This window comes from Schistocerca americana, chromosome 3 (assembly GCF_021461395.2).
Source record: "Schistocerca americana isolate TAMUIC-IGC-003095 chromosome 3, iqSchAmer2.1, whole genome shotgun sequence".
Lineage (NCBI taxonomy): Eukaryota > Metazoa > Arthropoda > Insecta > Orthoptera > Acrididae > Schistocerca > Schistocerca americana.
This window is the reverse complement of record NC_060121.1, coordinates 72,204,171-72,220,805: the sequence shown is the minus strand read 5'-3', so window position 1 is coordinate 72,220,805 and position 16,635 is coordinate 72,204,171.

The following is a 16,635-nucleotide window of genomic DNA, read 5'->3' as shown; positions in this document are numbered from 1 at the left end:
ATTTAACACAGACATTGCATCCGAATTTAATACAAAAGGCACAAGGGCGACTTAAGTACAAGAGGACTGACATTCTAACTTTCTATGATTTGAACCTCTCCTGTGAATATAGTTTTAGATTCCGAAGCTTCACTTCAGGTTTACTGTATCCCTTGGACCTTCTTATAGACGATGAAACACAGAAATTGCCTCCGCATTTAATTCAAAAGGAACAATGCCGACACAACTACAAGAGGACTGACACTCTAACTTTCTATGATTTGAACCTCTCCTGTGAGTCCAGTTTTAGATTCCGATGCTTCACTTCAGGTTTACTGTATACCTTGGACCTTCTTATTGGCGATGAAACACAGAAATTGCATCCGAATTTCATACAAAAGGCACAATGCCGACTTAAGTACAAGAGGACTGACTCTCTAACTTTCAATGATTTGAACCACTCCTGTGAGTCTTGTTTTGGTTTCCCACGCTTCACTTCATGTTTACTGTATACCTTGGACCTTCTTATTGACGATGAAACACAGAAATGGCTTCGGAATTTAATACAAAATGCACAATGCCGACATAAGTCCAAGAGGACTGACACTGTAACGTTCTATGATTTAAACCTCTGCTGTGAGTCCAGTTTTAGATTCCGATGCTTCACTTCAGGTATACTGTATCAATTGGAGCTACTTATTAACGATGCAACACAGAAATGGCATCCGAATTTAATGCAAAAGGCACAATGCTGACTTGAGTACAAGAGGACTAACCCTCTAACTTTCAATGACTTGAACCTCACTTGTGAGTCCAGTTTTAGATTCCGCTGCTTCACTTCAGGTTTACTGTATACCTTGGATCTTCTTATTGACGATGAAACACAGATATTGCATCCCAATTTAATACTAACGGCACAATGCCGACCTAAGTACAAGAGGACTGACACTCTATCTTTCTATGATTTGAACCTCTCCTGTGAGTCCAGTTTTAGATTCCGATGCTTCACTTCAAGTTTACTGTATACCTTGGACCTTCTTATTGACGATGATACACAGAAATTGCATCCGAATTCAATACAAAAAGCACAATGCCGACTTAAGTACAAGAGGACTGACACTCTAACTTTCTATGATTGGAACCTCTCCTGTGAGTTCCGTTTCAGAATCCGACGCTTCACTTCAGGTTTACTGTTTGCCTTGGACCAGCTTATTGTCGATGAAACACAGAAATTGCATCAGAATTTAATACAAAAGCACAATGCCAACTTAAGTACAAGAGGACTGGCACTCTAACTTTCTATGATTTGAACCTCTCCTGTGGGTCCCGTTGTAGATTCCGATGCTTTACTTCAGGTTTACTGTAATCCTTGGACCTTCTTATTGACGATGAAACACAGAAATTGCATCTGTATTTAATACAAACGGCACAATGCCGACTTAAGTACAAGAGGACTGACACTATAACATTCTACGATTTCTACCTCTCCTGTGAGTTCAGTTTTATATTCCGATGCTTTACTTCAGGTTTACTGTGTACCTAGGACCTCCTTATTGACGATGAAACACAGAAATTACATCCGAATTTAATACAAAAGGCACAATGCCGACTTGAGTACAAGAGGACTAACACTCTAACTTCTATGATTTGAACCTCTCCATTGAGTCCAGTTTTAGATTCCGATGCTTCACTTCAGGATTACTGTATCCCTTGGACCTTCTTATTGACGATGATACACAGAAATTGCATCCGAATTTAATACAAAAGGTACAATGCCGACTTAAGTACAAGAGGACTGACAAACTTTCTATGATTTGAACCTCTCCTGTGAGTCCAGTTTAGGATTCCGATGTCTCACTTCAGGTTTAAAGTATGCCTTGGACCTTCTTATTGAAGATAAAACACAGAAATTGCATCCGAATTTAATACAAAATGCACAATGCCGACCTAAGTACAAGAGGACTGACACTCTAACTTTCTCTGATTTGAACCTCTCCTTTGAGTCCAGTTTTAGATTCCGATGCTTCACTTCAGGTTTACTGTATCAATTGGACCTTTGTATTGACGATGAAACACAGAAATTCCATTCGAATTTAATACAAAAGGCGCAATGCCGACTTAAGGACAAGAGGACACACACTCTAACTTTCTACGATTTGAACCTATCCTGTGAGTCCAGTTGTGGATACCGATGCTTCGCTTCCAGTTTACTGTATCACTTAGACCTTCTTATTGACGATGAAACACAGATATTGGATCCGAATTTAATACCAAAGGCACAATGCCGACGGAAGTACAAGAGGACTGACACTCTAACTTTCTATGATTTGAACCTCTCCTGTGAGTCCAGTTTTAGATTCCGATGCTTCACTTCAGGTTTACTGTATCCCTTGGACCTTTATATTGACGATTAAACACAGAAATTGCATCCGAATTTAATACAAAATGCACAATGGCGACTTAAGTACAAGAGGACTTACACTCTAACTTCCTACGATTTGAACCTCTCCTGTGAATATAGTTTTAGATTCCGAAGCTTCACTTCAGGTTAACTGTATCCCTTGGACCTTCTTATTGACGATGGAACAGAGAAATTGCATCCGATTTTAATACAAAAGGCACAATGCCAACTTAAGTACAAGAGGACTGACACTCCAAATTTCTATGATTTGAGCCACTCCTGTGAGTCCCGTTTTAGATTCCCATGCTTCACTTAAGGTTTACTGTATACCTAGGACTTTCTTATTGACGATGAAACACAGAGATTGCATCCAAATTTAATACTAACGGCACAATGCCGATCTAAGTACAAGAGGACTGACACTCTATCTTTCTATGATTTGAACCTCTCCTGTGAGTCCAGTTTTAGATTCCGATGCTTCACTTCAGGTTTACTGTATACCTTGGACCTTCTTATTGACGATGATACACAGAAATTGCATCCGAATTCAGTACAAAAGGCACAATTCCGACTTAAGTACAAGAGGACTGACACTCTAACTTTCTATCATTGGAACTTCTCCTGTGAGTTCCGTTTCAGATTCCGACGCTTCACTTCAGGTTTACTGTTTGCCTTGGACCAGCTTATTGACGATGAAACACAGAAATTGCATCAGAAATTTAATACAAAAGGCACAATGCCAACTTAAGTACAAGAGGACTGGCACTCTAACTTCCTATGATTTGAACCTCTCCTGTGGGTCCCGTTGTAGATTCCGATGCTTCACTTCAGGTATACTGTAATCCTTGGACCTTCTTATTGACGATGAAACACAGAAATTGCATCTGTATTTAATACAAACGGCACAATGCCGACATAAGTACAAAAGGACTGACACTATAACATTCTACGATTCCAATCTCTCCTGTGAGTTCAGTTTTAGATTCCGAAGCTTTACTTCAGGTTTACTGTATACCTAGGACCTCCTTATTGACGATGAAACAAAGAAATTACATCCGAATTTAATACAAAAGGCACAATGCCGTCTTGAGTACAAGAGGACTAACACTCTAACTTTCTATGATTTGAACCGCTCCTTTGAGTCCAGTTTTAGATTCCGATGCTTCACTTCAGGTTTACTGTATCCCTTAGACCTTCTTATTAAAGATGAAACACAGAAATTGCATCCGAATTGAATACAAATGGCACATTGCCGACTTAAGTACTAGAGGACTGAAACTCTAACTTTCTATGATTTGAACCTCTCCTGTGAGTCCAGTTTTAGATTCCGATGCTTCACTTCAGGTTTACTGTATCAATTGGATATTCTTATTGACGATAAAACACAGAAATTCCTTCCGAATTTAATACAAAAGGCACAATGCCGACTTAAGTACAAGAGGACTGACACTCTAAGTTTCTATGATTTGAACCACTCCTGTGAGTCCAGTTTTAGATTCCGATGCTTCACTTCAGGTTTACTTTTTCCCTTGGACCAGCTTATTGACGATGAAATACAGAAATTGCATCCGAATTAAAACCAAATTGCACAATGCCGACTTTAGTACAAGAGGACTTACACTCTAACTTTCTATGATTTGAACCTCTGCTGTGAGTCCAGTTTTAGAATCCGATGCTTTACTTCAGGTCTACCGTATCAATTGGACCTTTGTATTGACGGTGAAACACAGAAATTCCATCCGAATTTAATGCAAAAATCACAGTGCCGACTTAAGTGCAAGAGGACACACACTCTAACTTTCTACGATTTGAACCTCTCCTGTGAGTCCAGTTTTGGATTCCGATGCTTCACTTCCAGTTTACTGTATCACTTAGACCTTCTTATTGACGATGAAACACAGAAATTGCATCCGAATTTAATACAAAAGGCACAATGCCGACATAAGTACAAGAGGACTGACACTCTAAGTTTCTATGATTTGAACCACTCCTGTGAGTCCAGTTTTAGATTCCGATGCTTCACTTCATGTTTACTGTATCAATTGGAGCTTCTTAGTGACGATGAAACACAGAAATTCCATCCGAATTTAATACCAAAGGCACAATGCCGACTTAAGTACAAGAGGACTGACACTCTAACTATCTATGATTTGAACCTCTCCTGTGAGTCCAGTTTTAGATTCCGATACTTCACTTCAGATTTACTGTATACCTTGGACCTTCTTATTGACGATTAAACACAGATATTGCATCCGAATTTAATACAAAAGGCACAACGGCGACTTAAGTACAAGAGGACTGACACTCTAACTTTCTATGATTTGATCCTCTCCTGTGAATATAGTTTTAGATTCCGAAGCTTCACTTCAGGTTTACTGTATCCCTTGGACCTTCTTATAGACGATGAAATACAGAAATTGCCTCCGCATTTAATACAAATAGAACAATGCCGACTTAAGTACAAGAGGACTGACACTCTAACTTTCTCTGATTTGAACCTCTCCTTTGAGTCCAGTTTTAGATTCCGATGCTTCACTTCAGGTTTACTGTATCATTTCGACCTTTGTATTGACGATGAAACACAGAAATTCCATTCGAATTTAATACAAAAGCCACAATGCCGACTTAAGGACAAGCGGACACACACTCTAACTTTCTGCGATTTGAACCTATCCTGTGAGTCCAGTTTTGGATTCCGATGCTTCGCTTCCAGTTTACTGTATCACTTAGACCTTCTTATTGGCGATGAAACACAGATATTGGATCCGAATTTAATACCAAAGGCACAATGCCGACTGAAGTACAAGAGGACTGACACTCTAACTTTCTATGATTTGAACCTCTCCTGTGAGTCCAGTTTTAGATTCCGATGCTTCACTTCAGGTTTACTGTATCCCTTGGACCTTTATATTGACGATTAAACACCGAAATTGCATCCGAATTTAATACAAATTGCACAATGGCGACTTAAGTACAAGAGGACTGACACTCTAACTTCCTACGATTTGAACCTCTCCTGTGAATATAGTTTTAGATTCCGAAGCTTCACTTCAGGTTTACTGTATCCCTTGGACCTTCTTATTGACGATGGAACACAGAAGTTGCATCCGATTTTAATACAAAAGGCACAATGCCAACTTAAGTACAAGAGGACTGGCACTCTAACTTCCTATGATTTGAACCTCTCCTGTGGGTCCCGTTGTAGATTCCGATGCTTCACTTCAGGTATACTGTAATCCTTGGACCTTCTTATTGACGATGAAACACAGAAATTGCATCTGTATTTAATACAAACGGCACAATGCCGACATAAGTACAAAAGGACTGACACTATAACATTCTACGATTCCAATCTCTCCTGTGAGTTCAGTTTTAGATTCCGATGCTTTACTTCAGGTTTACTGTATACCGAGGACCTCCTTATTGACGATGAAACAAAGAAATTACATCCGAATTTAATACAAAAGGCACAATGCCGACTTGAGTACAAGAGGACTAACACTCTAACTTTCTATGATTTGAACCGCTCCTTTGAGTCCAGTTTTAGATTCCGATGCTTCACTTCAGGTTTACTGTATCCCTTAGACCTTCTTATTAAAGATGAAACACAGAAATTGCATCCGAATTGAATACAAAAGGCACATTGCCGACTTAAGTACTAGAGGACTGAAACTCTAACTTTCTATGATTTGAACCTCTCCTGTGAGTCCAGTTTTAGATTCCGATGCTTCACTTCAGGTTTACTGTATCAATTGGATATTCTTATTGACGATAAAACACAGAAATTCCTTCCGAATTTAATACAAAAGGCACAATGCCGACTTAAGTACAAGAGGACTGACACTCTAAGTTTCTATGATTTGAACCACTCCTGTGAGCCCAGTTTTAGATTCCGATGCTTCACTTCAGGTTTACTGTATCAATTGGAGCTTCTTAGTGACGATGAAACACAGAAATTCCATCCGAATTTAATACCAAAGGCACAATGCCGACTTAAGTACAAGAGGACTGACACTCTAACTTTCTATGATTTGAACCTCTCCTGTGAGTCCAGTTTTAGATTCCGATACTTCACTTCAGGTTTACTGTATACCTTGGACCTTCTTATTGACGATTAAACACAGATATTGCATCCGAATTTAATACAAAAGGCACAACGGCGACTTAAGTACAAGAGGACTGACACTCTAACTTTCTATGATTTGATCCTCTCCTGTGAATATAGTTTTAGATTCCGAAGCTTCACTTCAGGTTTACTGTATCCCTTGGACCTTCTTATAGACGATGAAATACAGAAATTGCCTCCGCATTTAATACAAATAGAACAATGCCGACTTAAGTACAAGATGACTGACACTCTAACTTTCTATGATTTGAACCTCTCCTGTGAGTCCAGTTTTAGATTCCGATGCTTCACTTCAGGTTTACTGTATACCTTGGACCTTCTTATTGACGATGAAAGGTAGAAATTGCATCCGAATGTAATGCAAAAGGCACAATGCCGACTTAAGTACAAGAGGACAGACACTCTAACTTTCAATGATTTGAACCACTCCTGTGAGTCTTGTTTTGGTATCCCATGCTTCACTTCAGGTTTACTGTATACCTTGGACCTTCTTATTGACGATGAAACACAGAAATTGCTTCCGAATTTAATACAAAATGCACAATGCCGACATAAGTCCAAGAGGACTGACACTCTAACGTTCTATGATTTAAACCTCTCCTGTGAATCCAGTCTTAGATTCCGATGCTTCACTTCAGGTATACTGTGTCTATTGGACCTACTTATTAACGATGAAACACAGAAATTGCATCCGAATTTAATACAAAAGGCACAATGCCGACTTAAGTACAAGAGGATTGACGCTCTAACTTTTTATGATTTGAACCTCTCCTGTGAGTCCAGTTTTAGATTCCGATGCCTCACATCAGGTTTACTGTATCCCTTGGACCTTCTTATTGACTATGAAACACAGAAATTGCATCCGTATTTAATACAAAAGGCACAATGCCGACTTAAGTACAAGAGGACTGACACTCTACTTTCTATGATTTGAACCTCTCCTGTGAATCCAGTTTTAGATTCCGATGCTTCATTTCAGGTTTACTGTATCCCTTGGACCTTCTTATTGACGATGAAACACAGAAATTGCATCCGCATTTAATACAAAAGGCACAATGCCGACTTAAGTACAAGAGGACTGACACTCTATTTTCTATGTTCTGAACCTCTCCTGCGTGTCCAGTTTTAGATTCCGATGCTTCACTTCAGGTTTACTGTATACCTTGGACCTTCTTATTGACGATGGAACACAGAAATTGCAACCGATTTTAATACAAAAGGCACAATGCCGACTTAAGTACAAGAGGACTGACACTCTAACTTTCTATGATTTGAACCACTCCTGTGAGTCCCGTTTTGGATTCCCATGCTTCACTTCAGGTTTACTGTATACCTAGGACTTTCTTATTGACGATGAGACACAGAAATTACATAAGAATTTAATACAAAAGGCACAATGCTGACTTGAGTACAAGAGGACTAATCCTCTAACTTTCTATGACTTGAACCTCACCTGTGAGTCGAGTTTTAGATTCCGATGTTTCACTTCAGGTTTACTGTATGCCTTGGACCTTCCTATTGACGATGAAACACAGAGATTGCATCCCAATTTAATACTAACGGCACAATGCCGACTTAAGTACAAGAGGACTGACAAACTTTCTATGATTTGAACCTCTCATGTGAGTCCAGTTTTGGATTCCGATGCCTCACTTCAGGTTTAACGTATGCCTTGGACCTTCTTATTGACGATAAAGCACAGAAATTGCATCCGAATTTGATACAAAAGGCACAATGCCGACTTAAGTACAAGAGGACCGACACTCTATTTTCTATGTTCTGAACCTCTCCTGTGTGTCCAGTTTTAGATTCCGATGCTACACTTCAGGTTTTCTGTATACCTTGGACCTTCTTATTGACGATGATACACAGAAATTGCATCCGAATTCAATACAAAAGGCACAATGCCGACTTAAGTACAAGAGGACTAACACTCTAACTTTCTATGATTTAAACCTCTCCTTTGAGTCCAGTTTCAGATTCCGATGCTTCACTTCAGGTTTACTGTATCCGTTGGACCTTCTTATTGACGATGATACACAGAAATTGCATCCGAATTTAATACAAAAGGCACAATGCCGACTTAAGTACAAGAGGACTGACAAACTTTCTATGATTTGAACCTCTCCTGTGAGTCCAGTTTTGGATTCCGATGCCTCACTTCAGGTTTAACGTATGCCTTGGACCTTCTTATTGACGGTAAAACACAGAAATTGCATCCGAATTTCATACAAGAGGCACAATGCCGACCTAAGTACAAGAGGACTGAAACTCTAACTTTCTCTGATTTGAACCTTTCCTTTGAGTCCAGTTTTAGATTCCGATGCTTCACTCTCAGTGTACTGTATCACTTAGACCTTCTTATTGACGATGAAACACAGAAATTGAATCCGAATTTAATACGAAAGGCACAATGCCGACTTAAGTACAAGAGGACTGACACTCTAACTTTCTATGATTTGAACCTCTCCTATGAGTCAAGTTTTAGATTCCGATGCTTCACTTCAGGTTTACTGTATCCCTTGGACCTCCTTATTGACGATTAAACACAGAAATTGCATCCGAATTTAATACAATAGGCACAATGGCGACTTAAGTACAAGAGGACTGACACTCTAACTTTCTATGATTTGATCCTCTCCTGTGAATATAGTTTTAGATTCCGAAGCTTCACTTCAGGTTTACTGTATCCCTTGGACCTTCTTATAGACGATGAAATACAGAAATTGCCTCCGCATTTAATACAAATAGAACAATGCCGACTTAAGTACAAGATGACTGACACTCTAACTTTCTATGATTTGAACCTCTCCTGTGAGTCCAGTTTTAGATTCCGATGCTTCACTTCAGGTTTACTGTATACCTTGGACCTTCTTATTGACGATGAAAGGTAGAAATTGCATCCGAATGTAATGCAAAAGGCACAATGCCGACTTAAGTACAAGAGGACAGACACTCTAACTTTCAATGATTTGAACCACTCCTGTGAGTCTTGTTTTGGTATCCCATGCTTCACTTCAGGTTTACTGTATACCTTGGACCTTCTTATTGACGATGAAACACAGAAATTGCTTCCGAATTTAATACAAAATGCACAATGCCGACATAAGTCCAAGAGGACTGACACTCTAACGTTCTATGATTTAAACCTCTCCTGTGAATCCAGTCTTAGATTCCGATGCTTCACTTCAGGTATACTGTGTCTATTGGACCTACTTATTAACGATGAAACACAGAAATTGCATCCGAATTTAATACAAAAGGCACAATGCCGACTTAAGTACAAGAGGATTGACGCTCTAACTTTTTATGATTTGAACCTCTCCTGTGAGTCCAGTTTTAGATTCCGATGCCTCACATCAGGTTTACTGTATCCCTTGGACCTTCTTATTGACTATGAAACACAGAAATTGCATCCGTATTTAATACAAAAGGCACAATGCCGACTTAAGTACAAGAGGACTGACACTCTACTTTCTATGATTTGAACCTCTCCTGTGAATCCAGTTTTAGATTCCGATGCTTCATTTCAGGTTTACTGTATCCCTTGGACCTTCTTATTGACGATGAAACACAGAAATTGCATCCGCATTTAATACAAAAGGCACAATGCCGACTTAAGTACAAGAGGACTGACACTCTATTTTCTATGTTCTGAACCTCTCCTGCGTGTCCAGTTTTAGATTCCGATGCTTCACTTCAGGTTTACTGTATACCTTGGACCTTCTTATTGACGATGGAACACAGAAATTGCAACCGATTTTAATACAAAAGGCACAATGCCGACTTAAGTACAAGAGGACTGACACTCTAACTTTCTATGATTTGAACCACTCCTGTGAGTCCCGTTTTGGATTCCCATGCTTCACTTCAGGTTTACTGTATACCTAGGACTTTCTTATTGACGATGAGACACAGAAATTACATAAGAATTTAATACAAAAGGCACAATGCTGACTTGAGTACAAGAGGACTAATCCTCTAACTTTCTATGACTTGAACCTCACCTGTGAGTCGAGTTTTAGATTCCGATGTTTCACTTCAGGTTTACTGTATGCCTTGGACCTTCCTATTGACGATGAAACACAGAGATTGCATCCCAATTTAATACTAACGGCACAATGCCGACTTAAGTACAAGAGGACTGACAAACTTTCTATGATTTGAACCTCTCATGTGAGTCCAGTTTTGGATTCCGATGCCTCACTTCAGGTTTAACGTATGCCTTGGACCTTCTTATTGACGATAAAGCACAGAAATTGCATCCGAATTTGATACAAAAGGCACAATGCCGACTTAAGTACAAGAGGACCGACACTCTATTTTCTATGTTCTGAACCTCTCCTGTGTGTCCAGTTTTAGATTCCGATGCTACACTTCAGGTTTTCTGTATACCTTGGACCTTCTTATTGACGATGATACACAGAAATTGCATCCGAATTCAATACAAAAGGCACAATGCCGACTTAAGTACAAGAGGACTAACACTCTAACTTTCTATGATTTAAACCTCTCCTTTGAGTCCAGTTTCAGATTCCGATGCTTCACTTCAGGTTTACTGTATCCGTTGGACCTTCTTATTGACGATGATACACAGAAATTGCATCCGAATTTAATACAAAAGGCACAATGCCGACTTAAGTACAAGAGGACTGACAAACTTTCTATGATTTGAACCTCTCCTGTGAGTCCAGTTTTGGATTCCGATGCCTCACTTCAGGTTTAACGTATGCCTTGGACCTTCTTATTGACGGTAAAACACAGAAATTGCATCCGAATTTCATACAAGAGGCACAATGCCGACCTAAGTACAAGAGGACTGAAACTCTAACTTTCTCTGATTTGAACCTTTCCTTTGAGTCCAGTTTTAGATTCCGATGCTTCACTCTCAGTGTACTGTATCACTTAGACCTTCTTATTGACGATGAAACACAGAAATTGAATCCGAATTTAATACGAAAGGCACAATGCCGACTTAAGTACAAGAGGACTGACACTCTAACTTTCTATGATTTGAACCTCTCCTATGAGTCAAGTTTTAGATTCCGATGCTTCACTTCAGGTTTACTGTATCCCTTGGACCTCCTTATTGACGATTAAACACAGAAATTGCATCCGAATTTAATACAATAGGCACAATGGCGACTTAAGTACAAGAGGACTGACACTCTAACTTTCTATGATTTGAACCTCTCCTGTGAATATAGTTTTAGATTCCGAATCTTCACTTCAGGTTTACTGTATCCCTTGGACCTTCTTATAGACGATGAAACACAGAAATTGATTCCGCATTTAATACAAAAGGAAAAATGCCGACTTAAGTACAAGAGGATTGACACTCTAACTTTCTATGATTTGAACCTCTCCTGTGGGTCCAGTTTTAGATTCTGATGCTTCACTTCAGGTTTACTGTATACCTGGGACCTTCTTATTGAGGATGAAACACAGAAATTGCATCCGAATTTAATACAAAAGGCACAATGCCGACTTAAGTACAAGAGGACTGACACTCTAACTTTCTATGATTTGAACCTCTCCTGTGAGTCCAGTTTTAGATTCCGTTGCCTCACTTCAGGTTTACTGTATCCCTTGGACCTTCTTATTGACGATGTAACACAGAAATTGCATCCGAATTTAATACAAAAGGCACAATGCCGACTTAAGTACAAGAGGACTGACACTCTAACTTTCTATGATTTGAACCTCTCCTGTGAATCCAGTTTTAGATTCCGATGCTTCACTTCATGTTTACTGTGTCCCTTGGACCTTCTTATTGACGATGAAACACAGATATTGCATCCGCATTTAATACAAAGGGCACAATGCCGACTTAAGTACAAGAGGACTGACACACTAACTTTCTATGTTCTGAACCTCTCCTGTGTGTCCAGTTTTAGAATCCGATGGTTCACTTCAGGTTTACTGTATACCTTGGACCATCTTATTGACGATGGAACACAGAAATTGCATCCGACTTTAATACAAAAGGCACAATGCCGACTTAAGTACAAGAGGACTGACACTCTAACTTTCTATGATTTGAGCCACTCCTGTGTGTCCCGTTTTGGATTCCCATGCTTCACTTCAGGTTTACTGTATACCTTGGACCTTCTTATTGACGATGATACACAGAAATTGCATCCGAATTCTATACAAAAGGCACAATGCCGACTTAAGTACAAGAGGACTGACACTCTAACTTTCTATGATTTGAACCGCTCCTTTGAGTCCAGTTTTAGATTCCGATGCTTCACTTCAGGTTTACTGTATCCCTTAGACCTTCTTATTAAAGATGAAACACAGAAATTGCATCCGAATTGAATACAAATGGCACATTGCCGACTTAAGTACTAGAGGACTGAAACTCTAACTTTCTATGATTTGAACCTCTCCTGTGAGTCCAGTTTTAGATTCCGATGCTTCACTTCAGGTTTACTGTATCAATTGGATATTCTTATTGACGATAAAACACAGAAATTCCTTCCGAATTTAATACAAAAGGCACAATGCCGACTTAAGTACAAGAGGACTGACACTCTAAGTTTCTATGATTTGAACCACTCCTGTGAGTCCAGTTTTAGATTCCGATGCTTCACTTCAGGTTTACTTTTTCCCTTGGACCAGCTTATTGACGATGAAATACAGAAATTGCATCCGAATTAAAACCAAATTGCACAATGCCGACTTTAGTACAAGAGGGCTTACACTCTAACTTTCTATGATTTGAACCTCTGCTGTGAGTCCAGTTTTAGAATCCGATGCTTTACTTCAGGTCTACCGTATCAATTGGACCTTTGTATTGACGGTGAAACACAGAAATTCCATCCGAATTTAATGCAAAAATCACAGTGCCGACTTAAGTGCAAGAGGACACACACTCTAACTTTCTACGATTTGAACCTCTCCTGTGAGTCCAGTTTTGGATTCCGATGCTTCACTTCCAGTTTACTGTATCACTTAGACCTTCTTATTGACGATGAAACACAGAAATTGCATCCGAATTTAATACAAAAGGCACAATGCCGACATAAGTACAAGAGGACTGACACTCTAAGTTTCTATGATTTGAACCACTCCTGTGAGTCCAGTTTTAGATTCCGATGCTTCACTTCATGTTTACTGTATCAATTGGAGCTTCTTAGTGACGATGAAACACAGAAATTCCATCCGAATTTAATACCAAAGGCACAATGCCGACTTAAGTACAAGAGGACTGACACTCTAACTATCTATGATTTGAACCTCTCCTGTGAGTCCAGTTTTAGATTCCGATACTTCACTTCAGATTTACTGTATACCTTGGACCTTCTTATTGACGATTAAACACAGATATTGCATCCGAATTTAATACAAAAGGCACAACGGCGACTTAAGTACAAGAGGACTGACACTCTAACTTTCTATGATTTGATCCTCTCCTGTGAATATAGTTTTAGATTCCGAAGCTTCACTTCAGGTTTACTGTATCCCTTGGACCTTCTTATAGACGATGAAATACAGAAATTGCCTCCGCATTTAATACAAATAGAACAATGCCGACTTAAGTACAAGAAGACTGACACTCTAACTTTCTCTGATTTGAACCTCTCCTTTGAGTCCAGTTTTAGATTCCGATGCTTCACTTCAGGTTTACTGTATCATTTGGACCTTTGTATTGACGATGAAACACAGAAATTCCATTCGAATTTAATACAAAAGCCACAATGCCGACTTAAGGACAAGCGGACACACACTCTAACTTTCTGCGATTTGAACCTATCCTGTGAGTCCAGTTTTGGATTCCGATGCTTCGCTTCCAGTTTACTGTATCACTTAGACCTTCTTATTGGCGATGAAACACAGATATTGGATCCGAATTTAATACCAAAGGCACAATGCCGACTGAAGTACAAGAGGACTGACACTCTAACTTTCTATGATTTGAACCTCTCCTGTGAGTCCAGTTTTAGATTCCGATGCTTCACTTCAGGTTTACTGTATCCCTTGGACCTTTATATTGACGATTAAACACAGAAATTGCATCCGAATTTAATACAAATTGCACAATGGCGACTTAAGTACAAGAGGACTGACACTCTAACTTCCTACGATTTGAACCTCTCCTGTGAATATAGTTTTAGATTCCGAAGCTTCACTTCAGGTTTACTGTATCCCTTGGACCTTCTTATTGACGATGGAACACAGAAGTTGCATCCGATTTTAATACAAAAGGCACAATGCCAACTTAAGTACAAGAGGACTGGCACTCTAACTTCCTATGATTTGAACCTCTCCTGTGGGTCCCGTTGTAGATTCCGATGCTTCACTTCAGGTATACTGTAATCCTTGGACCTTCTTATTGACGATGAAACACAGAAATTGCATCTGTATTTAATACAAACGGCACAATGCCGACATAAGTACAAAAGGACTGACACTATAACATTCTACGATTCCAATCTCTCCTGTGAGTTCAGTTTTAGATTCCGATGCTTTACTTCAGGTTTACTGTATACCGAGGACCTCCTTATTGACGATGAAACAAAGAAATTACATCCGAATTTAATACAAAAGGCACAATGCCGACTTGAGTACAAGAGGACTAACACTCTAACTTTCTATGATTTGAACCGCTCCTTTGAGTCCAGTTTTAGATTCCGATGCTTCACTTCAGGTTTACTGTATCCCTTAGACCTTCTTATTAAAGATGAAACACAGAAATTGCATCCGAATTGAATACAAAAGGCACATTGCCGACTTAAGTACTAGAGGACTGAAACTCTAATTTTCTATGATTTGAACCTCTCCTGTGAGTCCAGTTTTAGATTCCGATGCTTCACTTCAGGTTTACTGTATCAATTGGATATTCTTATTGACGATAAAACACAGAAATTCCTTCCGAATTTAATACAAAAGGCACAATGCCGACTTAAGTACAAGAGGACTGACACTCTAAGTTTCTATGATTTGAACCACTCCTGTGAGCCCAGTTTTAGATTCCGATGCTTCACTTCAGGTTTACTGTATCAATTGGAGCTTCTTAGTGACGATGAAACACAGAAATTCCATCCGAATTTAATACCAAAGGCACAATGCCGACTTAAGTACAAGAGGACTGACACTCTAACTTTCTATGATTTGAACCTCTCCTGTGAGTCCAGTTTTAGATTCCGATACTTCACTTCAGGTTTACTGTATACCTTGGACCTTCTTATTGACGATTAAACACAGATATTGCATCCGAATTTAATACAAAAGGCACAACGGCGACTTAAGTACAAGAGGACTGACACTCTAACTTTCTATGATTTGATCCTCTCCTGTGAATATAGTTTTAGATTCCGAAGCTTCACTTCAGGTTTACTGTATCCCTTGGACCTTCTTATAGACGATGAAATACAGAAATTGCCTCCGCATTTAATACAAATAGAACAATGCCGACTAAAGTACAAGAGGACTGACACTCTAACTTTCTATGATTTGAACCTCTCCTGTGAGTCCAGTTTTAGATTCCGATGCTTCACTTCAGGTTTACTGTATACCTTGGACCTTCTTATTGACGATGAAACGTAGAAATTGCATCCGAATGTAATGCAAAAGGCACAATGCCGACTTAAGTACAAGAGGACAGACACTCTAACTTTCAACGATTTGAACCACTCCTGTGAGTCTTGTTTTGGTATCCCATGCTTCACTTCAGGTTTACTGTATACCTTGGACCTTCTTATTGACGATGAAACACAGAAATTGCTTCCGAATTTAATACAAAATGCACAATGCCGACATAAGTCCAAGAGGACTGACACTCTAACGTTCTATGATTTAAACCTCTCCTGTGAATCCAGTCTTAGATTCCGATGCTTCACTTCAGGTATACTGTGTCTATTGGACCTACTTATTAACGATGAAACACAGAAATTGCATCCGAATTTAATACAAAAGGCACAATGCCGACTTAAGTACAAGAGGATTGACGCTCTAACTTTTTATGATTTGAACCTCTCCTGTGAGTCCAGTTTTAGATTCCGATGCCTCACATCAGGTTTACTGTATCCCTTGGACCTTCTTATTGACTATGAAACACAGAAATTGCATCCGTATTTAATACAAAAGGCACAATGCCGACTTAAGTACAAGAGGACTGACACTC